A 26,696-nucleotide genomic window follows, 5' to 3' on the forward strand; every position below is an offset into this window, starting at 1 on the left:
TCGAGCCAGAGGTGAAGAGCTACAACTCCCGTCATCCCTGACATTCAGGACTATCAATGGGATTTTAAGAAAGGAAACAACTTGAGGCTGATAGATTTTCAGTTTTCTTTCTACGTTTATCAATATAAATATAAGATGGATGGCATCTGGCTTGATGCCATGCTGGGGCTGATTTAAGGGCTCCGGAGGGCTTGGCGTCCATATCTAATGGATCTAGACATCTTGCTAGGCTAAAAGAGTCACAAGCATGATGGCCAATACCATTCCTGTGTTGAAACAAAAGTCCCCAAATGAAGGGATGTAATAGGATCTCAACTGAAAAACTATGTCCACTTCTGAGCACCATCATTTTAGAAAGTTATTGAAAAGCTGGAACATGTCCAAAATAGAGTAAAAGAACTGGTAGCAATGACCATTCTGAAACAGTTGAGGGACCTGTGTATGTTTAGCCTGGAGAAGAGAAGATAGAAAAATTATATGAAAGCCTTGTTAAAAATACCTGAATGGCTGTGACATGAACTGGAGTTGGACTAAGTGGCTCCTTAGATCTTTTCTACTTCTGTGATTCAGTATAATCCTAACTGGGTGGGAATCATATGAATTTGTGGATGGTGCACATACAATATTCCAGCACAAACCTATAGCTAGAGCTTCACATTGTAACCATGCCAGCTAACTAGTTATAGTATTTATTGGCCATTTGCTTTTCACTGCCACATTACTGCTTCCAGATGAGATTGCTACAAGGTTAGGCTCCAGTAGAGTTGGAGCAGGGCCAAAATCTATCAGGAGTTTCTCTTGCACAAGCCTTTTGAAATCAATAGGAACAGTGAGGCCCATTAATTTCAGAGGGATTTATGCTAAAGACATTTTCTTGGCAAATTGTCCAGCTATTTTAAAAGCCAGACAGAGTAAATTTGGTTCATTCCAGAGATAGCTGCCACTAATTTCTCTAATTATTTCTCCATGTCACAAAATCAGTACCACAATTATACATACCCTTTATCTTACAACATTTTCACAATCCTTTTATTCTCCAAGTGAACATAGAGCTGCTGTGAATTTCATAAACACTGATATTATAATCCCTTCTTAACCTTGTGGCTGGTGGATGTTTTCATCTCTTCGTATATTGAATAGCAGCAGAGTAGAAGCATTCTCCTATCCCCTTGGTAATTGAGGCTGTAGCATTCCAAAATTAACTACAGTATGTAAGTGGAATATTTGCTTTTCAGGGTTTTGTTTATAGATTTTGCCAGATGAATGTGTTACCTATGAACTATAATTAGGCTTTCCAGCTGTTACCTGATTTCACAGCTTGCAAACTTGGAACATGCTTAAGAATCAGCAATAGGTAATCCTAAAATAATATTAATCATTAGCACTATTGAACACTGTACTGATGGTTTCCTAATCTTTTTGAGACCAAAGTAAAAAAAAAAAAAAAAAGCATTCTAAGGGAACTGAATAAGACATTACATATAGGCCAAGATCCTGCATTAGAGGTGATGACACACAACTATACAATGATGTAGCTATGTCTGTGATATGATATACACTAGAGGGTGCTGGGAATAAGGACCACACCAGGTGACACCCCAGGGGAGGGATCACCCATTGGGATAGTACACCTAGAAGGACTGGCATGGATATTGGGCAAGCAAGAAAGGGTGTCATCTCCCTTTCCTGTTTGCCCAGCAGCTGCACCAGACCCTAAATGGGTCCTCCAGAGGCTACACTGTCACGTCTCTCATTAGTGATGGCTGCTGGAGGGCAGTGCCTTAAGGGTCCGGCTTGAGCAGCTATGCTGGACCCTGATGGCCTTTCCAATGGGGCTCAGAGAGCAGCCACAAAGACCTGTAATGGGCACTCTGGAGACCACAGAACCATCCCCCTCAGCAGCAGTCTGGACAGGTGGGTGGCAGGGGTGGGGCAAGCTAGTTTGCCCCACCCCACAGACACACACTGGGTGACACCAACCTCAGAGACACCACTACTTATAGTGAATTATGGAAAAGTGTATCAGATCATTTTGCCCAATGTTATGTTGTGCTACAGGACTGATAGTGTCACGATGCACATAGCACAATGGGATCTATTGAACAGTAATGCCAACGGGCCACACCTGCAGATCAGCACTGATCACTTCAGTCAGTCTAAGCCTATGACATGATCTGTGTATGACAAACATGGTAGTAGCACATAGTGGCTGAAGAAGTTCGCAAAGTTTAGATGTGTGTGTGTGTGTGTGTGTGTATATATATATATATATATAATACTTTCCAGTGCTGCAAAAAGGCAGCTCTTTCAGATCCATCATCATGTCTAAGGAAACTTTGAACCATTGTTTTAAGGTGTCAATTTATATTTCCAGAAACAAACAAAAAATGAACCTCGCCTGTCATTTCCTTTTCTGCAAAATTCCCATGTTAAGACATAACATTCAGCCATCAAGTCCTGGCAGTGCCCATTACCACAGCTGTCTATGAACAAATAGACATCCGAAGAATGGACAAAGACTCCTAGACTGGTCGTAGCATGCAGGAAAGTTGCTCCCCCAAACAACAACAACAATAACAACAACAATAATAATGGTACAAGACATTGAACAGCTTAGAGGGAGTGCCTGGTCCATGTGAAAATTGCTATCAAATTTAGAAACTCAGTAATTCAAAGATTCAGGAACAAAGAAGTGGCAAATGAAACACAGACTTAATACCACACTTTCCAAACAGAACTCCTACTCCCTTCCTCTGCACTTTACACACTGCAGCACTGAAATACATGCATCATGCCATGCACAGGTGGACTGGGATGGCATCATTCACAGACTGACCTGTAGGGGAGAAAAGATGGTGAATATGTTTATATTGTAATAATTATTTTAGGAAGCACTCCCAAGTTGGGAACTGGCATGGATGAGAAAAAGGTGCACTACTCTACCTTTCTTAATTTTCTGTATTTTGCAACACCTTAAGTGTTCCAAACCTATGGCTAAGTTTTTAGTCGTAAGAGAACAGCATACCCCTTGAAACAAGATATAAAAACAAAATTTAAACCCTTACATCAAATACTAACCAGCTATCTCCATGAGAGTATGAAAAGCTCCTTGGGAGTATGAAAAAGACGACTTGCTCTCTCAATCTTTGCCTGTCTTGGCTGGCTGTCCAGGGGGGAGACACCATCAAGATGCTGCTAAACAACATAATCAATGCATCTTTCAGGGAAGGCTGTCTTCCATCTTGCCTCAAAGAGGCAGTGGTTAAACCACTTTTAAAAAAGCCTTCCCTTGACCCCCTAGACAGAAACAATTACAGGCCAGTTTTGCTCTCACCATTCTTAGGCAAGGTAATGAAGAGGGCAGTCGCCACTCAACTACAAGCAGTCGTGGAAGAAACGGATTTTCTAGATCCATTTCAAAACAGATTTAGGACGGGTTACAGAGTTGAGACAGCTATGGTCGCCTTAGTCGATGATCTCCATCTGGGTGTCGACAGGGGAAGTGTGACCCTGCTGGTGCTCTTGGACCTCTCAGTGGCCTTTGATACCATTGACCATGGTATCCTTCTGGAATGCCTGGGAGAGTTGGGTATTGGGGGCACTGCTTTGCAGTGGTTCCGGTCCTACCTCTTGGGCAGATTCCAGATGGTGTCACTTGGGGACAGTTGTTCGGCCAAGAGAAAGCTCAAGTCAGGTGTCTCTCAAGGAGCGATTCTGTCCCCAATGCTGTTCAACATTTACATGAAGCCGCTGGGTGAGATCATCCGGAGACATGGAGTGGGGTGTCTCAGACTGATGCAGTGACTAAGGATGGCTCCTGGACTCATCGCTTCAACTGACGGCTCAGGTGGATGCGACGGTCAGGAGCACTTGCTTTCAGCTTCAGCTGATACGCTAGCTGCACCCCTTCATGGAGAAGGGAGACCTTGAAGCAGTAGTACATGCGCTGGTAACCTCTCGACTTGACTTCTGTAACGTGCTCTACATGGGGCTACCCTCATGCCAAGTTCAGAAACTTCAATTTGTACAAAATATGGCAGCCAGGCTGGTCACGGGCACCTCCAGAACTGCCCATATTATAACTGGTTCTAATCTCTCCACTGGCTGCCTATCAGTTTCTGGGCAAGGTAGAAGGTGTTGGTTCTAACCTTTAAAGGGTCCTGACTACTTGTGGGAGTGGCTACCTCTATACAATCCACCCCACACACTTTGGTCCTCTGGGAAGAATCTGTTACAACCTAAGAAGACCAGACTTTCAGCGGTGACCCAGAGGACCTTCTCATCAACTGCTCCCAGGCTCTGGAATGACCTGCCAGATGAGATCCACCATATTAGCACCTTGGAAACCTTTAAAAAGGCTATTATGGATCTCTTCCGGCAGACCTTTCCAGACTAGGCTAGATCCATTAGACTCCCCCCTCTAATGACACCGCTATTGTTCCGATATCAAAATTGATTGATAACATCCCCCCATCCTCCCCTCATTACTTGCGCTAATCTGCCTGAAATTTTAGTGTATTCCTATTGGACAGTTTTAAATTTGGATGTTTAATCTCTTTTTATGGGTTGATCACTGTTTTTATGATTGCAGGGAGAGTTGGGGTTTGGGGGGTTTAAAACTGTAATTTTTAACTGTTTGATGTTTTAATTATACTGTTGGAATCCACACTGATTCCTTTGTAAAAATACGGAATACAAATAAAATATCATCATCATCATCATCATCATCATCATCATCATCTCATCAGGGTATAATTGTAACAAATTATTTAACCCTCCAACATTAATTGGGTTGGGTACCTTCTGAAGATGGCTTATCTTCCTCCTCCCTCAACACAGCTCCTTGCCTTCCTCCTGGTTCTTACAGCTCTGTGAGCACATTTTCTCTGTGGGAGCTACTAAAGGAATCCTAGACTCTAACAATAAATTGCAAGATCTAGGAGAAGGTACTTGACCTCCATCCACTCTAGGCAGAGGGCCTAAATAGGACCAAGCAAGACCTAGCTGCCAGTCATGCACAAGGCATTACGTCATTCAGCCAAACCCACCAGATTGTGCATGGGAAACAAGGAAGGAATCAATCTTCTTATGGGAGGGGAGGCTGGTTTATTTTTTTCCACTTCTGCCTGGTTTTTAATTGTGTTATATTGTTTTTAACATATTATTTTAATGTGCTGAATTTTATTGTGTTTTAAAATTGTATTATTTTAGCTTATTCTTTTGTGAGCCTCCTTGGATTCTGATGCGGGAGAAAGTTTGCATATACATAAGTGAAAATAAATATAAATAAATAGGTAAATAGAGATGACCACTCTGACTCTAGGCCTTTAAGGTAAAGACTCTATTGGGGAAGGTCACATCCCACTGCATCCTCAACTGGCATTAACCTTTGGGGCAGGACTGCAAAGCCCATGAGGCCAACCAAGAGAAAAAACTTGGATGGCAGGTCCACCCAACCACTGCCTAAAAAAGAAGCAGGCTCTGGATCAAGCTTCAGAAAGTTCAGTCTTCAGTTCCCATTGCACAATGCTTAATCTCTACACTCTGAATGCCAGCATCCAAAGAGGAAGTCATGGGAAAGACAGGGCTTATAAGTGCTGTCTCCACACCCATGCTTCAATGTCACAGTGTGCTGTGACACACTTCTTTCTTGCTGGTCTCACTTCCAATGCCCCCCTACCAATAGCCACACTCATGCTGGACAGGTGTGGGACATTTGTATTTAAAAGGCTCTCACCTACCTAAAAAAAGATATTGGTCTGAAATCTGGTAAACTTTTTCCATTCACAATAATTATTTTGGAGTAGAGAATACCAACTGTATGGTTGTTATCACATGGTGAACTATGTGCTGTCATCCCAAAAATGGTTAAAGTACAGTCATTCCACACAAGAGCACAACAAGGGGTTAAAGGCACATTATTTAGAGTTAGATTCAAATTTGGCTATCAGATGGATGAGGACAGGGAGGGAGGGGAAACCAGGGAGGGAAGCCTCTTTGCCACAAAAGCTGTGTCAGAGGAAGGCAGATAAACTCCGTAAAACCACAATGACACATACATACACACAAGAGTCATATGAGTCCTATTTTCTCTGAGGCTGAGAGAGTGTGACTGTCTAAAGGCCACCCAGAGGGTTTCATGACCAAGCAGGGTCCCTGTCTGTCATCCATCCATCCATCTCTGTCTGTCTATCTGTCATCCATCCATCTCTCTCTCTCTCTCTCTCTCTCTGTGTGTGTGTGTGTGTGTGTGTCATCTGTTTGTCTGTCTGTCTGTCTATCTACCCACCTACCTATCTATCTCTGTCATCTATCTATTTATCTATCTATCTATCTATCTATCTATCTATCTATCTATCTATCTCGTCTGTCTGTCTGTCTGTCTGTCTTGTCTGTCCGGAGGCATAGGGTGGGGTGTTATCAGTATGCTGATGACACCCAGATATATTTCTCCATGTCTCGGTCTTCAGCTTTGACTTCAGATGGGATCTCGCCTCTCAATGACTGTCTTAAGGCAGTAATGGATTGGATGAGGGAAAACAAATTGAAGCTGAATCCAGACAAAACGGAGGTACTTACAGTATTGGCTCCAAACCCAGGCATCAGGATACAACCTCCAGTCCTAGAAGGGGTCACACTCTCCTCAAAGGACTGTGTTTGCAGTCTGGAGGTGCTCCTAGATTCGTCGCTTCACATGACAAATCAGGTGAATGCGACGGTCAGGAGTGCCTGTTATTAGCTCTGGCTGATACACCAGCTGCACCCTTTCCCAGAAGTCAGGGACCTTGAGACTGTAGTACATGTGCTGGTAACCTCACGTCTTGATTTCTGCAATGCACCCTACATGGGGCTATCCTTGTGCTTGGTCCGGAAACTTCAATTAGTTCAAAACATGGCAACCAGACTGGTCTCTGGTACGTCCAGAAGAGACCATATAACACCGATCTTAAGATCACTTCACTGGCTACCCATCAGTTTCCGGGCCCAATACAAGGTGTTGGTTATCACCTTTAAAGCCCTAAATGGCTTGGGTCCAACCTATCTTCAGAACCGCCTCCTTCCATATAATCCTCCCTGCACACTTAGATCCTCAGGGGAAAATCTGTTACAAGGCTGTCTACGACCTCCCAGAGGACCTTCTCAGCTACTGTGCCCAGATTGTGGAATGGCCTACCGGACGAGAGCCATCATATTACCACTCTGAACAGCTTTAAAAGAGCTATAAAGACGGATCTCTTCCAGCAGGCCTTTCCTGAATAGTTCTCTGGCTATCAGAAAGAAAATCTAACTGCTGACCTAACTTCACCACAGTTATCGTATTGTTTTTAAGTATGTTTTATGTTTTAAATTCTACATTATTTAATTGTATTTTATGGGTGGGTGGGTTGAGGGTTCGGACTGTATATTTTAATCTTGTAAGCCGCCTCGATTGCATTTTGTAGAGAGGTGGGATATAAATAAATTTATTATTATTATTATTATTATTATTATTATTATTATTATTATTATTACATCCTATGATTCAGTATAAAGAAAGGTTGCCTTTCCCCTACCTAAGAACTTCTAGGCATGACATTATGAGCTGCTCCTTCAACCACAGCCTGGAAATAATGTGTTAAGAATTAGATATATTAATATATGTGGGGTGAATAATGAAGGAAAATGACATCACATTTTGCTTTTCACTTTAGAAAGCCCATGCTCATTAAATTTTGGCATAATTAATAGCACATTTTGACTCATTATTCCCTTATTCTTCTGCCATTATCTCTGATTAGAGATTGAATATTGGAAATAAGGAGTTATTTAAAACCTGTGAATGTTTTTTAGTTAAATAAATTTTGTGTTTGTAGCCTTGGAAGGTTTTGCTCCCGTATGAAGAGTGAGAAGCTTATGCATAGAAGAGATTCTCTTGTGTGCAGACTGGCAAAGTTTTTAATGGAAAAAGAGCTCTCTTTCCCAAAATGCCTGTGATTTCTTTAAAATGAAACAATTAAAATAATAATTAACATAAAAAGCAATGACACAAATTAAAGATTTCACAACTAACATTAACAGTAACATTCATTTTGTGGAGTGCAATAAAGACTGACTAAACAAATTAACTGTTTAAGCTAATCTTCCAAGGCCTAGCCTCAACACAGGATTTCATAGGATTGATCTGCAGTTCGTATGATATGTGCTGTATCTGGGATCAGATGGAGTGGAACAAATAACCTATTTTCAGTCTTTCCATTGCTGCTGAGTTGACTATCATATCAAAGAGGATGGTGGATTGGATAGACCTTTGGTGGGAACAATTTGGGACCAAAGTTTGGAAGACATTCTAGTTTGCTACTGTCTGCATTTATGCTCCCCACTACAAATAGGATTCAAGATACTAGTGATGACATTCAATGTTCTAAATGGTTTGGAACCCTAATATTTGAAGGATTGCTTCTCCTAATATGTGCCAGTCTCCTCTGTCTCCCACCAGTGGGAATGTTATAATGTGGGAGGATGAGGCAGATGGCCACCACTCCTGAGGCACCCTATTCTTTGGTGGCAATGGGCTGAAACAGACTGCAGAAATATTCCATTTTAAAAACATTCTATCTGCCCTGGCTCAATGCTTGAGTATTCTGGGAAGTGTAGTTTTATGAGACATTTAACCTTCTCTATCAGAGAACTCTGGTGCCACAATAAACTACATTTCCCAAAATTCCCTAGCACTGAGCCAGGGTAGTTAAAGTGGTTTCAAACTGGATTATTTCTTCAGTCTGTTCCAGCCCTAAATTAGTATGTCGGCTTCATTCCAGAACCAACTGAAGGCTTTTACTAAACCTTTTGGAGCTGAATTGCCCCCCCCCACCACCAAATGTGCATTTACATGACTTCAAGATATTTTTAACATTTTTAGCTGTTTCAACTTGTGATATGTTTAATGTATTTTATTTACTCTGTGTGTATTAGTTTTATAGTTTTAAATTGTTCTAAAGCAGAGATCAGCGAAGTATGGCCTTTGAAACACTAAAATTCAGCCTCTGAAGCCCACTAAAGCCTCCAGACAATTGTGTGATTTTTTTTTTTGGGGGGGGGGGGGAAGGATCAGGCTGATTTTCAAGTAATTTTTTGTCTCAAACTGCCCACAATGTACTCAGACCATGGCAGTTTGCATCCCTTCACCCTCTACTCCACCCACACACACACATCTCCCCAAAACACAAAATAAATATTTTCATAACCTGATGAAAAGTGGTCTAAATGGGGTCTGGAAGTGGGGTTGATTCACTTTAGGCCCACTGAAATGCATCCATGTGACCTGTCAGGCAGGCATGGTGTAGAAAAATGCCCAAGCTCACTGCACAGTTACCCAGCCCCATTTGAAATTATGTAAATCAATTAACTTATGTGCTGCCCTGAAATCTCATGGAATAGAATTTGTTTTAATACATAGATGCAATACTTGGATAAATATTTATCAGTCTAATGTTCTGTTTCTGTGGGATATTACAAAATAGAGATACATTTTCTTATTTATTTATTTACTTACTTACTTACTTACTTACTCAACATATTGATAAACCATTTTCAGGAAGCAAGCCACTCCTCACAAAGTGATTTACAAAAAGGAAAACTACAAGTTACAATAAGGGGCTTCAGACTTGTGTGTGTGCACTACTTGTTATTGTTGTGTGCCTTCAAGTTGTTTCCGAATTCTTCAACATGGGGTAACCACCAAGAAGACCCCACTCTCTTAAAGAATGTAACATCATAACAGAACATGAGAGGCTGCTGCTGCACTGCAGAATTAATGCAGCATGACACTATCCTGTTGAGTCATGGGATTTTTAATTTGTTACGGCACCAGAGCCCTGACAACAAATTTAAATTTCTCACAAAACTACAGATTCCAGACTCCCATAGCACTGAGTCATGAGAGTTAACGTGGTGTCAAATTGCCTTTATGTTGCAGTGTAGATACAGCCTCAGATGCTATACTGGGGTTCCCAAGCATGATTCTCTGCATGCAGCACTATACATTTATTGTGCCACACAACCCCCTTGTTTGAATGGCACTGTGGGGATGCGCAATACACATCTGAATGCCCAATCAAATGCAAAATGCATGTGCAGCTGAACCAAATGAAGATGTTTTTCACTAGGAAAGCAGAAAAAGGTCCAGCTCCTTTCACAGAGATGTTTACAGATGTGTAACATACCAACAGGATTTCTGGCTCATTCCCATCCCCTCCAGTAATTGATAGTTTTAGGCGAGAAAGATGAAACATTACATACCTTTATTCACAAATGAAGTTGAATATTTGCTCCAAAATGGTTGTGGAAGCCTTGGATTCGCTTGTGGGAGATTCGGGGCGAATATGAACTTCACATGCATAATTCAGTTCCTGAATGGGTAATCTGAATGGCCCCTTTAAGATACCAAGGGACTGTGAATGTCCCACTTACTAGGCAGCAGCCACTGCAGTCAAGGGATCAATCAGGGAGTACTTACTGACCCCCTTCCATGAACAGTCTGTAGTGCAAGGAAAAACTGCATCAGTTTCTGATCAACAGGGAAAGAGACCCCTGTCAATATCAGTGATTGCTTCCTGCTAAATAAGGTGGGGAAAGTCAGGCTGGGAGGTACTACTTAGCTATGGAACTAAGGTGGTTATGCATTCATAACTGCATTAGTGAATTCTGGCCTTTGTGAATTAGTTTCTTCATTCATGTCTGAGATGCTGAACAGGAAACATCCTTCCCAATAAGGACTGATAGAGGTTACACCAAAATAAACAACATTCCTTGTAATTCTCAGAGAAGGGGTTTTTAAAACTTTAAAAAATACAAATAAAATGTGTCAAATGAGACACATTTCTATTCTTGTGACATGGAACATGGAGTTTGGAATGAACCTGCAAAATGATTTATTTTCTTGGACGACAGATATCAAATACTTTGTTTTCAGGATTCTTGATCAAAGTACTGCTTTTATTGTTGCAATGCCCTTTGAATTACCAATAGTAGATGCAAACCAGACAAAATGAGATTTTCAACGTGCTGCTAATTTCAGTTGAAGATATGTTACTTAAATTTCTCAAACTGAATTCAGTTGGATTACCCACACAATCCTATCAGTACTTACAGAAAGATAAATATTGTTGTGTTCTAGGGAGTTATTTTCAGGTAAAGATGCATTTACCAGTTCCAATGTCCTTAACTGTGGCTGGATCAAGGCCAGAATTGCTTTTTCCAAGAAGCATCACAGTATCCCCCTGCACTGAGATTTGCAGCAGTTAAGGAATTTAGTATTCACATCAATAGCTTCAAGAGATATTTTCACACTTGTACTATCCAATTTAGGCAGAAACATTGGTCTTGTCTCAATTATCTACACTGTAATCCTCAACTGAATCCCACTTTCAGGATTTACTGACCATCATTCTTTCAAAACTCTCCCTTGCTGAGATAAAGTTGCCAGCATGCCTGAAAGTTTGGAGTGTACTATTTCTTTTGTAGAGGCACTTGGTGCTGAGAATTACAATGAACTATTTGGAGCTTTAAATCTGTCTTTCAGGATGATAAATCCTTCACATATCTTTAGCACACAGGGGGTAAGGAATCTTTTTAAAAACACACAAAAATGTCCCCTTTAAAGTTTACTTGTGCCTATGGTACAATAAGGTTGCAGATTTTTCAGAATTTTACAATAGTCCACCTTATGCTGCTGTCACTCTGGCAAGTTTAAATACAATTTTGTAAAATCAAAATGCACACACAATATAGTCTCAGTGAAAAAAAAATCTAATGTATATCAGTATGTACATTTAAATGAGAAGACAGAAGATGCTTTAATAAGTGTGAAAGGAAAACTTTTTAAATAAAAATCTTTGTCATTTATGAAAGGAAAAGTAATAGAGATATTACAGCAATTGGCTTAAAGGACATTACCACATGATTCCCATTCTCACTGCAAAGTCATCAGTTTTTTTAAAAAATTGAAACATAGTGGTTTCAGTGCAGCCATTATCTTATGTCTTGTCAATCACACAGCTGGCACTGCTTCTACCATCACCCTCCCCTCCTGACTCCCCCTTAACCCAACTTTCCTGCCCTATGCCCTACCCAGCATGCCTTTCAGGCAGTTATTTTTATTTTCACTTTTTCCATGCAATTCTGGAATTCTGCTAATGCAATTTCAATTTTTGGAAGGAAAGGAAAGGAAAGGAAAGGAAAGGAAAGGAAAGAAGGAAATCAGAAAAAGAAATAATGTGAACCAGGCTGCTTGGGAATTGAGGGGGGAGGAGAGACAGGGGGACAGGAGGGGAACACTGACACTGTGATTATCCATATCATAACTGCCTTGGCAGTGATGGTGCACCTGGGATATAATGCAATTGTGAAGGGTTTCCCCTGTCAGTGAAGAGGGATGCCCTAATCACATTTCAGGGACACATCAGCTGCATGTTGGCGATGCCGACATGTGATATGTATCACCGAAGGTAGGGTTTTTTTTCAGGCTTTAATCCTGGTTTAAAAGCCACATGTAATAATCTCCTTAAAGAAACTCAAATGGAAGAAAGAAGGGTGAGTTCGCAGAACTCTTATTTACAATAAAGCTGGCACAACAAAAAGTGAAAGGTATGTTTGTTCTACTTGGAGGAGATCTGTGTGAATGTAAGAGCTTAGTTTTCTTTTTATATCAGATTTGTATTTCTGCTAGAATGTTGGTGCAATAAAATAAGTCCACTTACTTTTTATCTTTTGTTTTGCTTTATCAGCCTGGCAACAACATCCTGAAACTTAAACCATAACAGAAGATAGTTTTGACTTTTGACCGAAGTATCACATTACAGTGATTTATCTAAAACTCATAAAGTAGACCTTCACTATACTCCAAATATGAAAAATATGTGAAATTTACTGTACTGTTGCATTCTGACCATAACCACAGAAGAAAAGTGTACTATTCATTGGTGTTCTGACAGGCACCACTGCTTCCTTTGCTTTCCTTCTTGAATTTAGAAAGCTTTCCAAGGCGTTTGTTGATGCCATGATCTCCACTTATTAGATATGTATAAACATTTCCCCCTCTCTTTTCTAGGACAAAGAGAAGACTTTGTAAACATTATCTGCAGACATTCCCAGGGATTTAAATGGAACGTACTCCTAAGGGACACACATTTTGCATGGGCAATTACCCATGTATTTGGCTAGTTTTTGAAACACAACGTAATGGAGGGTAACCTATTTGGAAAATTATTACGGAATTTTTGCTGGAAGGCTGTATAATAAATCATCCTTTAAATAAAAGTACTGCCTGCTGCCCACTAAGGAAATTCACATGGTCCTAGAAAGTTTGTTCTTATTCGGAAAGATTATAATACTTTAGCACTGATAAGATTAAGATGCTGACTATGGTTCTGCCAGTATGATAGACTTTTCACAGTTATCTGGGACTCTAATTACATGCAGACCAGACTACTGTAATGCATGTTTTAAGGTAGCTTGGAAATTTCAACAACTCCTCAGCTGCTTCTTGTGCCAGGCAACTGGAATATAGTATGAACCAACTATACTGAGTGCAAGCAAACTTTCACACCAAATTAAAGCATTAGCTATTATCTTTAGCCCTACATTATCTAGATCCAAAGCTACATTGCTACCAGTCTTATCATTAAGATCAACCCCTGAGGCCATGTTCTTTGGCCTGCCAATAAGGTCCAGCAAGCTGTTAGACAAAAAACAAACAAACAAAAACCAGGATCTTTCACTGGTTGTGCCATCTATATGGAACTCTGTATCCTAGAAAATTTGCTCTGTGTGTGTGTGTGTGTGTGTGTGTGTGTGTTTAATTCTTGACTATTTACATATCTTTCTACCAGTTCACTTGAAATTGGCTCAGGTTATGAAAAATAATATTTTTAAATTGTTAGAGCTTCTTTTATTGTTGGTATTGGATGGTACATTTTTGTGGGTTTTCTAGTGGTTCTACATTTTTAAAAATATGTTAATATTATTTATGTTATATGAACTGTCCTACAAGTACTGTATGGCCCTTAAAGTTGGAATTTAAATCTTTTAAAAAGGAAAGAAAAATGAAGCATTAGTGCTGGTGACTATTTAAATATTGCTGTACTCTTAACAACAATATCATCCATTTTACACAAGAGAGGAACCATGTATGTTGCTTGTATCATGTCTAGACTTAGTCTTCACAACATAGATTAAAACAAAATTCAACTAAAATCTAATCATAATAGTAATTTTAATGACGATAAAAACAAATGGAGAAAAATGGAGGCGACTTCAGATAAAAAGTATCTTGTATAAAACAGAAAATATGTTGGGACAATTTTCATCTGGATGCCCAGGAGCAGAAAAGTGCAGGGCTCTTGTACTTTTAAATATTTTGCAGAAAAACAAATTTTGGCAGCAGTCACTTGTATTATGAAATACACTTGCTAGAATTCTCTGTCCTATGCTATTATTAGAGGCATGCTCTTTTGTATCCGATTCTCTTACCACAGTGAAAATGGATTTTTCCACAGAGTATGAGAGGATTCTGCTAACAGACTTTTTGGCCAATGTTTTCACTCAGCTATTGTGAAGTCAGTATTTATGTGACTAGCTCTTGAGTTTCCTAATATTTAATTTTGTCCTTACGTCTGAGACATGCTTTTGTCAGACTCTTTCTAAATCAGGAGCATGAGAAAAACAAAGAAGAAGGGAATGCTAATGGCACGGGGAGTTTGAACTATAATTAAGCCAGTTCAGACCTGTGTTTCTGATGTGTGAGAAAACCCCAGAGCCTGCTTTGTGTGACATTCTTCAAACTGAACTTGTGGACCTATACACCTTACTGAAAAAGTTTGCCTCTACCTCTAATCCACTGCTTTTATTCTTTCTGGAAGAAATGCAATAGCTACTGAAAGAAGTCATAATCTTCTATAATCTTAGAGAGGGTCATGTTACCTGTCAGTACCCAGATGCTGTCTTTCCTTATCCTGTGAGTCTTTACTCCTTTACCTCTCCTCAAGAATAAATGCAATCCTTTGTGCCCATAAATATGGGGTTCACATTCCCTTTGCTGTTATGAATGGCAGCAAGCAAATGGTATACTGCATTCTTTCAGTAAAAAGCACAATCAGCAATCAACATCACTTAGAAGAATTATTTCTAAAATGTGGAAGGTGTGCACAAAAAAGCCATAGGGATAGGTAACAAAAAGTAAGCACAAGGAACAGTCAACACAATTTAGAAAGAAGAGATATTCATAACAGATAAAGCTTTGTATGGATGATTAACACTACACAAATAGCCAACAATACGTATATCTCTTTAAGGCTGCATTTACATTGCAGAATTAATGCAGCCTGACACTGCTTTTTAACTGCCATGGCTCAATGCTTTGGGATTTTGGGATTTGTAGTTTTGTGAGATAGTTAGCCTTCCCTATCAGAGCATTCTGGTGCCACAACAAAGTGCAAATCGCAGAAATCTTTTTTAAAAAAATTTAATAATATTTTTATTGAAACTAAGGCCTGGGACAGACTGCCCCAAAAGGGTGGGCTGGTGGTGGCCTGTTTCCCTCCAGAGGGACGCTGCAGCTGGCAAACCATGCACCATCCCTCCGGAGTAAAAAGGACCTGGAAAAATTGGGTTGTTTTTCGGTCGCCAGGCAGACATCATGAGTGTGCCAATGGTGCACTCATGACATAACAGACGTGCAGTGACGTGCGGATGCTGAGCATCCCTTATGTCAAGCTAGTGGTGCCTGTGTGAACAGGACGCCGCCATCAGGCCGCCACCATTACATACTAGGTTCCAGACAGTGCAGTTGCTGCACAGTCTGGAACCCTAGTATCACCACCACCCTTTCAGCCCATCTTGTTGACCTTCTGGTCAGTTTTTAACTTGTATGTGTTTTTGTTTGTTTGTTTGTTTTTAAATTCTGCATTGGATTTAATACTTTTTTAAGGAGGGGAGGGCACCAGGGATTTTATATGTGCTGTATTTTTAACTTTGTTAGCCACCCTGCTTGTTCTCAGAGGGGCGGGATAGAAATAAAATTTTATTTATTTATTTATTTATTTATCTGTCTTGGGCCTAAAGTTCATACAATGAATTTTATACAATACATAATTTTTATATATATATATATATATATACACACACACACACACACACACACACACACACACTTTCTATTCCAACTTATCTGAGTATCTTTTATACCCTACCTCAGTGGTCCCCTTCCCTGGAGCTATTTTCACCCTTATATTCCATCCAAAATGTTAGTTCTTTTGGAGATAATTTTCAATCTTCTTTTATGAATACTTTCTCAATGAATTCTTTCCAAATTCCATCAAAGTCACTTCTTTTCCATAGCCCCTTTTTTAATTTCAATCTGCATGTCAATTTATCATTAATTGCTAATTTTCATAACTCTTTATACCATTCCTCCAATTGTACAGTTATTTTCATTTTCCAACATCTTGCAGTAATTAATCTTGCTGCTGTAATCAAATTTGTTATCAAATCTTTTCCCTCTTTTTTCCATTTTTCTGAGTTGTATAATGACAACAATACTATATTCGGACTTCTACCTATTTTTTATATTCACAATGCTTTCTATTTCTACTATCACTTGGGGGGGGGAGGGAATCCCAGAATTCCATTGCATTGATCCAAGGCAGTTAAAGTGATGCCAAACTGTATTAGTTCTGTAGTATAATGCCAGCCTAATGTAGGTCAGAGAAAATCATTGAGCTTGCCAAATATTCAAATTGGGAGGGGGTGAAATGAACCAAAGGAGGTTTCTGATTGTATGGCAAACAGATAAGAATAGCAAGATTTAAGTATTTCATCTCACTTTATCCCTAATAGTTAACTTCTGCTTGGTAATGGTGGAGTGATGAGACATGTCTTAGGCAGCTGAACCAAGATCTGTTCTCCAGAAGGGGTGTTTCAGTATTTTGGGGGACCCATTCCACTCTAAAAGTCCCCCAGACAAAGGAGAGTCAGAGGAACTTATTTTCTGTTTTGGGCAACTGAAAATAAAGCGACACAAAAAACAGAGGGGAGCACAAGCACAAGTAAAATTCCCACCCCTGGACTGTGATGCCATTTGTGCATTTAGCTCCACCACTAATTTTAAAGTATTAAAACTGAAACCAACAACTCCCTCCTGGAGACAGTTTGCCTTGGTTTGCCCAGAAGAGGGACTGAAGGCTTTCCCTACTATCACTCTATCTCACCTTATCCTCAGGAGACTTGATTTCATTACTTTTTCTTTCTGCGTTTATATTCAGTTCCTCTAAAAACAGCTGCCCTCACTTATTCCTTTCCTCTATATTATGAATTGTTATCACCAGCATTGTCATTACGTCATCATAACTGCAATAATAATAAAATTAGGGGTGTGTGAAAAATAAGGCCTGAATCAAAAGTGGCAACCATTGAACAAAAGAATCAGGAAATAATTTGTAACTGGAAAAGAAGCAAGGCATTTGCCATGTGAAAAATCTCAGACTAATGCTTTGATTTTGACTTTTGGTAAGAATGAGAAGACTTGATGTGACAAGTGATCTCCATATTAGCCACTGAAGAAGACACCAAATGCTACAAGGTGTCAAGCTCTTTCATGGTGTTGGCTTATTTATAGTGTTTGTTATCATTCTTCTTACACTGCCAAGATTTGTTTCTAGCTGATTTTGACTTTTGCAGGACAGAATTCCTCCTGTGTAAAATATCTATTTATATATTTTCAACAGACAATTTTTTTCCTCCCTTAGTGTAGTATCTTACATTTCTCCCTAATGAAATTCACAGCCTCAACAGACACTAAACACCAGCATGGGGGTGGAGTGAGGGTGTGGTGACCACATGCCATGTGTTCCAACTCTGCCCCCATGCCGGCGTAATGCTGCGCACCCCACCGCACAGCGGGAGGTGTCATGGCACTCCCTTGGCATAGTGTGTACACGTCTGCACCAAAAGTCATGGTGCTGGCAACTATGGTGACCTTTCTGCAGAGCAAAAAGGAGCCACATTATACAGCTCCTTTTTGAGCAAAAGAAAGGCCAGATTGGGACTGTGGTGTGCAGTTTTCCATTCTGGAAAAGAAAGAAGCAGCTGCAGGGCACCCCTTAGGGGTGGTCTGTACAGCCCCTCATTTTGGTCCAGCTCTCTAATCTGTTATGGTCATTTTGAATGCTGACCCTGTCCCCTTCCAGATTAGGAGAGATAGCATGTCTGACTGTTTGGCTTCCCCTTTCTCCAGTACAACAAATTCCAGGAGAACATGATCACACCCACCTGAAAATGCTACCACTTCCATCCCATCAACTAGGTCATCCCTGATTAGGATCAGATCTAAAATAGTTGAGTCCTTGCTTCCCTCTGAGCAACTCAGATCAACCAGGAAGCAATTATTAAGAGTTCCGGAGGTCAGATTAGTTACTACCACTAGGAGGGCCTTCTCTATCTCGGCCCCCAATCTCTGGAACTCGCTTCCCGATGAGCTCCGCTCGGCCACCTCACTAAACCAATTTAAGAAGAGGTTAAAAACACATCTCTTCGAGCAGGCATACCCCTGACTCCTGACTCCCGATGTGCTCCCCCCCCCTCGTCAGCACTGTTGAGCTGGCACGAGATGTGGTTTTATTGCTGTAGTTGGTGTTCTGATGTTTTATATGATGTTTTGTATTTTGATGGTTTTAGATTGTATTTGCACATGTTGTTAACCGCTTTGATTTTTAGAAAAGCGGTATATAAATAACAATTTTATTATTATTTATTAATAAAATTGTCTGCAAGGCAAGCAAGGAATTTGCTGGACATTATATTCTTGGGAGATTTTAACTTCCAACAAACAATAGAATAGTTGAAATCTCCCATTATTACTACAGCTCTCCTTTCTGAATGTATTGTCATCCATTCCAGGAAGGCATCATCCATTTCTTTTTGTTTCCTTTCTTCTCATACCAACCGTGTGTTCTACAGCCTTGTCCTGCAACCAGTTCCTGCTCCTGCTCAAGTGTGTAGACTCTACATGCAGAGAGTTGTTGTGGGTGGCAGAAGTTCAGCATAAAGGCTGTGGTGTAGCTATGGCACATGACCATGCAGACAAATACGTTCTGGCAGCTGCAGCACTGAGAGCCTCCTACTAGTCGTTTGGGAACCAAATGGTAGCAACCAATCCACAGCTTGAAAAATGCTGCCATAATGAAATTCATTATGTGTGGTGCAACATGAAAGCCATTTTCCAGGTATCAATTCACATTCTGCACTGTGAACTCTGACAGCAACTCTGATACATGCAATGTCACCATATATGACTGGAGCATGCACTCACCCACAGACATACTCAGTCAAATGGTTCCATCTGTTCATAACTGAGACAGGAACAGCCATCAAAAAGTGATAGTGGTGCACCTCCAAGGGCCCTTTCACGTCATATAGTTATAGCACTGTGATTCCACTTTAAAGTTCTGTGGCTGCATCCAACAATACCCTTGGATTTGCAGTTTAGTGACGTACGAAAGCAATCTTGCTGAGAATTCTAAATAACATCCATCAAGTGCAAATCTTGGGATTCCATAGGATGGAACTATGGCCCAGTACATACCTGTCTCAAAGTCTGGGCTGGAGGTAGCCAGTTTCCCCCTGGAGGGACACCACAGCAGCCAAACCGTGCGGCGTCCAGACAAAAAAGAACCTGGAAAAACTGGGTTCTTTTTGGTGCATGAGGATGACATAATCAGTGCACCATTGTTGCACTGAGATGTGTCCACAACGCAAGCACGATGCCTGGTGGTGCGGATGTGGCACCACGCTTGCATCATGCACGCGCACCACATATGGATGGTGTCACATAAAGATGGTGCCATCCATACATGTTAGGGTTCCGGAGCGTGCAGATGTTGCGTGCTCTGGAACCCTAAAATTGTCCCCAGGCTGCTGCAAAGCGGTGGTCTGTACTGGGCCTTTGACAGTTAAAGTGGAATCATACTGCTATAATTGGAGAGTGGGAAACCATGCACAGAAACCATGCACTAGAGCCTTTCTAAACCTACTCTGTTTTATCTATCCATGTATGACTCTACCCCATATCACCATGTTAGTTAACAGCAGCTTTAAACCATTAAGAGCTTCCTGTGAGTTATAGCAGTACTTGAGTATTGCCCATTTTTCATTAAAGCTTTTCCCAATACATAAAGATCCAAGAAATGAATGAGCTAATTATAAGTCTTGACAAAAACACTGCTTCACTGATTCTACAGTCTTTCCAGTGTAAAAGCCTGCTTTTTTTAGAAGAGCGACACTAATTGTTTTTATTATCTTAATAATCTTAACATTTCCTTATCTAATAACTGTTAACTTAATGTGTTCCTATAAAGCAGATTTAAATTACTGGCTTAGAAGAAACACGTTCAGTGTTGATTTCAAGTTTCCACACACTGTATTAATTATCTAGAAATGTGTGTAAGATTTCCTACAGCAGGTTTGCAGCCTCCTTAATATCTTTCTTGCAGACACTTTAAACACACTGTAGCAATTCAAAAATTCATCATCCCTATAATTTATACAAACCTTGTAATTGATACTTATAAGTACTGCACATACAAAAAAAGAATTCTTAGTTGCCATGGCTGTAGTTCGCAAACCTTTAATTTGAGTACATATACACAATGATTTTGGCTCTAGTTAGAAACAGATTCTTCTACCATTGTGGTTGCAGTATGTGGTTCATAGGTTTCTCTGTTTAAACCTGATTATTTCTCATATCCCATTCATTTTCTAACAACTCAGTCTTGCTTTGAACCTCTAGCAAGTTCAATGGATCCTTCTCTGAGAATTTACCATTCTCGGTTCTACTAATTTATTTATTTACTTATTTAATTAATATCTTACCTTTCTTCCAATAATGGGATTAAATGGGGCTAACAACATATTTAAAAACAATAAAGATTAAAAACAATACAAATTGACACTAAAAGTAAAAATAAAAGAGTTGTTAAAAACAAATAGTTTATGAAATTGCATTAAGAACACTGCACATAGCATTAAAAGCACACCCCTCTCACTTTTTAAAAACCTGATGACATAAAAATGTTTTCATTTACTGGTGGAAGGAGAGCAAGGATGGGCAATCCTGGTATTCCTAAGGAGGGAATTCCAAAGTCTGGGAGCAGCCCCCAAGCAGGACTGTTGGAATAAAATATTACGAGGTAGTATTGGGTTGAGGAGGATTTGTTGTGAACTTTCAAGTTATTTCTGACTTATGGTGATCCTAAGGTGAGCCTATCACACAGTTTTCTTGGCAGATTTTTTTCAGAGGGGGTTTATCCTTGCTTTCCTCTGAGGGTGAGAAAGTGTGACTTGCCCAAGATCACCCAGTGGGGTTCTATGGCTGAGACGGGATTTGGACCTAGTCACCCGGTGCCCTAGTCCAACACTCAAACCACTACAACTTGCTAATATTTGCAAGGTCAGGAGTATTGGGTGTCCCAACACTCACATGATCTGAAGTTGGGTGTCCTTGGCTTTGGATTAAAAATCAAGGGAGTGGACATGGGTGAAGCCTATGCTGGGCAATCTTCAGTCCTGCTTTCCAAGATGCCTGGCATTTTCTGATTGGTTAGGTATCATGACCGAAAAAAATCAAAGGCTTCTAGAGAAAAGAAGAAGAAGATGAGCAGCACAACAACAAACTGTTGTGTTTTGCTGGATGCCACAATCCTCAAATTGTGCGCCAAGTAAACTGAGAACACCAGGGAAAATCATCAGCACAGATATACATGTGGGGAAGAGGGGAGGAGTTGCCCAGCAAACATTTTTTTCCTAAATAGAAAGCAATATTTACATCCCATTGTTGCAAGGAAGACTGTGACCTTCAAGAGTAACTGCTAAGTTTGCCAACCCGGTGGTAATAATTGAAAGCTTCTGCTTCTTTTTCTCTCTGGAATTCTTAATTTTTAGCTGAGATATGATTTGGATGTTGATTTAAACAGAGGATTGCTCTGTGCTACTTCTTTAAAAAGAGAACTCTTCTCTAAAAACTCCTGTACAAGACCAGCCTATCAGTAGTTTTTATTTGTACTGGCAATTGCCATTACATTTCTTTCCAGGAACAGCAGAAAGAGATAATAAAGCAAACAAGGAGAAATATTTTCAAACTGCCAGAGCACCACATGTACATAATGGTTTTGGCTATTGAAACTTTACTACATTATCACTCAAGCACTTCAGAAGACATTATTTGAAATCACAAAGCTAAAAAGGCCTTTTGGAAAAAGGATGATGTCGACTAGAAGAACTAAATTTCTAAGACAAAGGATCATTTTAAACCTTGTATAGTAGGCGTGATGAAAAGAATGAAATGGGGATTACATTCATGTAGACTGAAACCTGTAGGACATATGTTACAACAAGATGAGTACAATGTATGTATTTTGTGTGTATGTACTCCACCCACATTTCCCTGGGTGGAGTAACAAATAAATGAAGTTCTGACTTTCATGACTTCCTCAAACCAAACTATTTTTTTCTGACTTCCATTAGCAGCTTCAACCTTCCTATATTGGTCACACTTTTAGACCTCAGGTTATAGACACCTGGACAAACAGTGGAGTCAGTTTTAATTTAACCTCTTTCTTTTATAAGTAGTAAATTAATCAGAAATCTTAAATGGAGGTTATTTTACTGTACTATGTATACATCAACTTTTTTTCATAAAATATATTGAGCTATTAGATGTTTGAAGCTACCATACCCTCAAACCATCTCACTTTGTCAAGGTTAGTCCATTTTAATCTTCTATCATCCCACTTATTCACTTTTTAAATGTCCCATATTCTCTCTCTGATGTTGTTTGATCACAAGTGTTCTGATTCCCATTTGTGAAATGTTGGAGGGTGTGAACTACTACTGCTAATGGTTGTGCTGCCACTAATATTGCTAGTATTACTAATGTTGTTCATTTCCCTAAAAGCCAAGCCTACACTGAGAAATCTGGTAGAACAATTTCACTTTTGCTAAAGATGATGTAAATGTTCAGGCCTTTATAATCATCTTGGGGCCTAATACCCCACAGGCCCAGATAATTGAGCAACAAAAGATAAGTTAAAGTACTTTATTAAATTAACAAATTTTCTAGTCTAGGTATTCCAACCTAAGTTTTGTGGTAAATTGGGGGCAGGCAATTGCTAGTAACAAGAGCGCCGCATTTCCCCCCTCTTGATGATCTTGAAGGTTCACTGAGGCGCAGTACAGACTGCCTAAAAATGGTGGTCTGCAAGTGCCCATTTTAACTCCAGAGGGACACCACAGCCACGAGACTGTGTGACGTCCCTCCAGAGTTAAAAGAACCCATTTTTTCTGTGTTCCTTTACCGACGCCCCGGTTACATCATGAGTACACCAATGGTGCACTCGTAACATAACGGACATGCCGCGATATGTGGATGCTATGCATCCATCACGTGAAAATGGCGGCAGCCATGTGGATGAGATGCTGCCATCAGGCCTCTGCGATTACGTAAGAGGGTTCCAGCTTGTGCGATTGCTGTGCGGTCCAGAACCCTAGTATCACCGCCACCATGCCCCTTTTGACCCGTCTGTCTTGGACCTGAATTTCAAAAGAAACTACCTTTTTACCTCTTCAAAATGATCTCCTATGCTCTGGGGAGAAGAGAATTCAAATCCTTGCTCAGCCATGGAAAACCACTGGGTGATCACAGTCTCTCAGCCTGAGAGAAAGACAAAGGCAAACCATTGCTGAACCAATGTTAGCAAGAAAACTTCATGAAAGCCTCACCATAAGTAGGAAATGACTTGGCAGAACACTGAGGAACAGCAGTGAGAATATATCTCTTTCATGCTAGCCTTTTAACCCTAAACTAAAAAAGCCTCAAATATTAGTGATGTAAACTTTTATCACAGAAGAGTTCTTTGAGCCCTTGGTTATCTAACATTGCCATTTTTTTCCAGCTCTACAAAAGTCTTTTTTTAATGTACACTGACCAGAAGGATATACAGTTTGTCCAATATGTCAATAAATGTTTATTATTATCATTATTATTGGTGTTTTCCATGTGATGGCTTGATTACTTCTTAACTCCTGTACTAAACATAGCTTTAACCTTTACTGTAAGCTGCCTTGGGTCTAAGGTATGCTACTGTTTTCTTCTATACAGAAATTACTTCTTCCTCTTCTTTTGACCTGCATTCTCCTCTGCCACCACAAGGCCCACTATGCCACCTCATCATGGCATGGAGATGACCCTGTATTTTCAAAGGCAATGTCAGTGGAATGTAACCTCCGACAGGGTTCTACAAAGCTAGGGATGACTGGTAAAAAAACTACATGACTGTCAACTGAAGACCAGCACAGGTACCTCTAGAGAAGTTTGAGCTGCATCTACACTGTAGAGACAATGCAGTCTGACAACACCTAAACTGCCATGGCTCAGTTCTATGGAATCTTGGAATTTGTAGTTTGATGTGGCACCAGAGCTCTCTGACAGGGAAGGCTATATATCTCACAAAGGTACAAATTTCTAATTCCATCACATTGAGCCAATGCAGTCAAACTGCGTTATCTCTACAGTGCAGATGCAGCCTTAGTCTCATCAGATAGCTGGCCACTAAGTGATGAACTGGAAAAAGTAATGACAAAAAAATGATGTGTGAAGTAGTTGTAATCTGCATTGATGGCATACTTATTACTGTTGTTGTTACTGCTGCAACTAGTATGGAAACAATTTAGGCCCTGTGCAGATCAGACATTAAGGCCAGCCGGGGGCGGAGTCGGGGCATGGCATCCACATCACACATACCCTGGGCACCGTGATGTCATGTGCCACTCCACATGACACAGCCCCAAAGGAGTGCCTTAAAGCCGTGGTGCCACAGCTATCTCACCCTTTCCAGGGAGCAAAAAGAAGCCACTTAGACTAGATTGGGGCTGCAGTATGTGGTTGCAGCAGCCCTGATCCAGCACAGCTGAAGGTGGCTGCAGGTCACTCCTTAGGGGCGGTCTGCACAGCCCCTTAGTTTACAGTATGTTGCTGCTCCTGAATCTGTTCATCCCTCACTCCCTCTCCTTCTTCTGTGGGATAGAGACACATGTTCCCATGGTAAGGGATTGCAAGGTTCAACAGGCCTGTCTTCCCTCCCTCTCCCTCCCAGCTGGTGTTCAGGAATTTACTAATTACAAGATATCAAGAAGGTAAAGCTGAGCATACACACAAACACACACAATGATCAATTGATCCTTTTCCATCAGTTTGCTTTGTCCTGTTTTAAAAGGCATATTTTCATATTCATTGCAAAGCTAATGTTTTAATTTAGAAGCAGATTTTCAAATAATTAAGGAAAACATTTTGCCCATGCAATAATAAACTTTGTTTATGCCTCAATTATGGAGCAGATAAAACTGATTAGTTTCTTGTTTATGAGACCACAGGCATCACATATGAAGTTTAGGAAAGAAGGTTTGCCTTGGAAATCCATTTTGGAGGCCTCCACAGTGCATTTCAAAACTAGATACACAGAATGCAATCTTCTTGGGTGGATTGCTTAAATGAATTTTAAATACTAGTTAAGGGTTAAATTTTGACCTCCACCCACCCCTCCAGTCATGTTTACACCCACTCATAAAGAAACCTATGCACATAAAAAATAACATGAAACTCAATATATTGATTTCAATGTGAAAACAGTTTATTTGGAAGCAGAAGAAGCTAGTCAAACAGAATGTACTGTGCTGGTCTAACTTTTCAGGAGAACTAATTCATACTGGTCCAAGTCTAATTTAAAGAAAAAGAACCACTGGGAGCCCTGCTACGTCTTTAAAAGATGTCTGGATTTTTATTGAAATGTACTGCTGCTGTGTTCAGTGAGGCACAGTCACAAGAAAGTGTCTGAAGGACTGGCAAACAGGAAAAGATAGACTTCGTTATTTCTTTCTAACACTTTTCTGTTTTTATATTATTGAAATACAGTTTACAAGTTCTTAATATATCTCTCTGTCTATACGTCTATAAATACATGCATACAATATACACACTCTAGCCTAGGCACTTCAATTTTAACAAACTCCAGAATATGTGGATAATTTATTGTGACTTGCACATTTACTGATTATATCTATTTTTCTGCCTTTGAGAATTTTGTTGAGAAAGAGCTGTCTTTCTCAATAAGATGGATAATGAAAGAACAGATTATTATATTAATTATTTTGGATGTTTGGGCTACTTCAGTGATATATGCTTCTGTTGAGGGGTAGCATATTTTCATTTTTTAAAAAATAGTTCGGTCTGCTTTATAAGCAAGATAGGAAGAATAAAATGGCACATCTCTTATTCCACTGAATGACTGTATTTTTGCTGTGCCACTGGCTCTGCATGACCTTGGATGGATTTAATTGGGCAGAAGCCTTTACAATATGCCATAGGCTAATTCACTTTGAGGAGTGAAACAATGAATCCCTCTAGACAGTAATATATTAGTAGGTAAAATGATGAATTAATGGCTGTGCTTTAATATCATCTCCTCAGCAACCAAAGCAGATGAATTAATAAAGTCCTGGGGTTTTATTATTGCATGAGAATTACAAGCCTGATGAAATTGTAGGCAGACTAGGCTTCTCTTTCATAGGACCTGTTAGAGCATCAAAATGGCCATGGCCTCTGGGGAATTTCTTGT

This window comes from Sceloporus undulatus, chromosome 3 (assembly GCF_019175285.1).
Source record: "Sceloporus undulatus isolate JIND9_A2432 ecotype Alabama chromosome 3, SceUnd_v1.1, whole genome shotgun sequence".
NCBI classification, from domain to species: Eukaryota; Metazoa; Chordata; class Lepidosauria; order Squamata; family Phrynosomatidae; genus Sceloporus; species Sceloporus undulatus.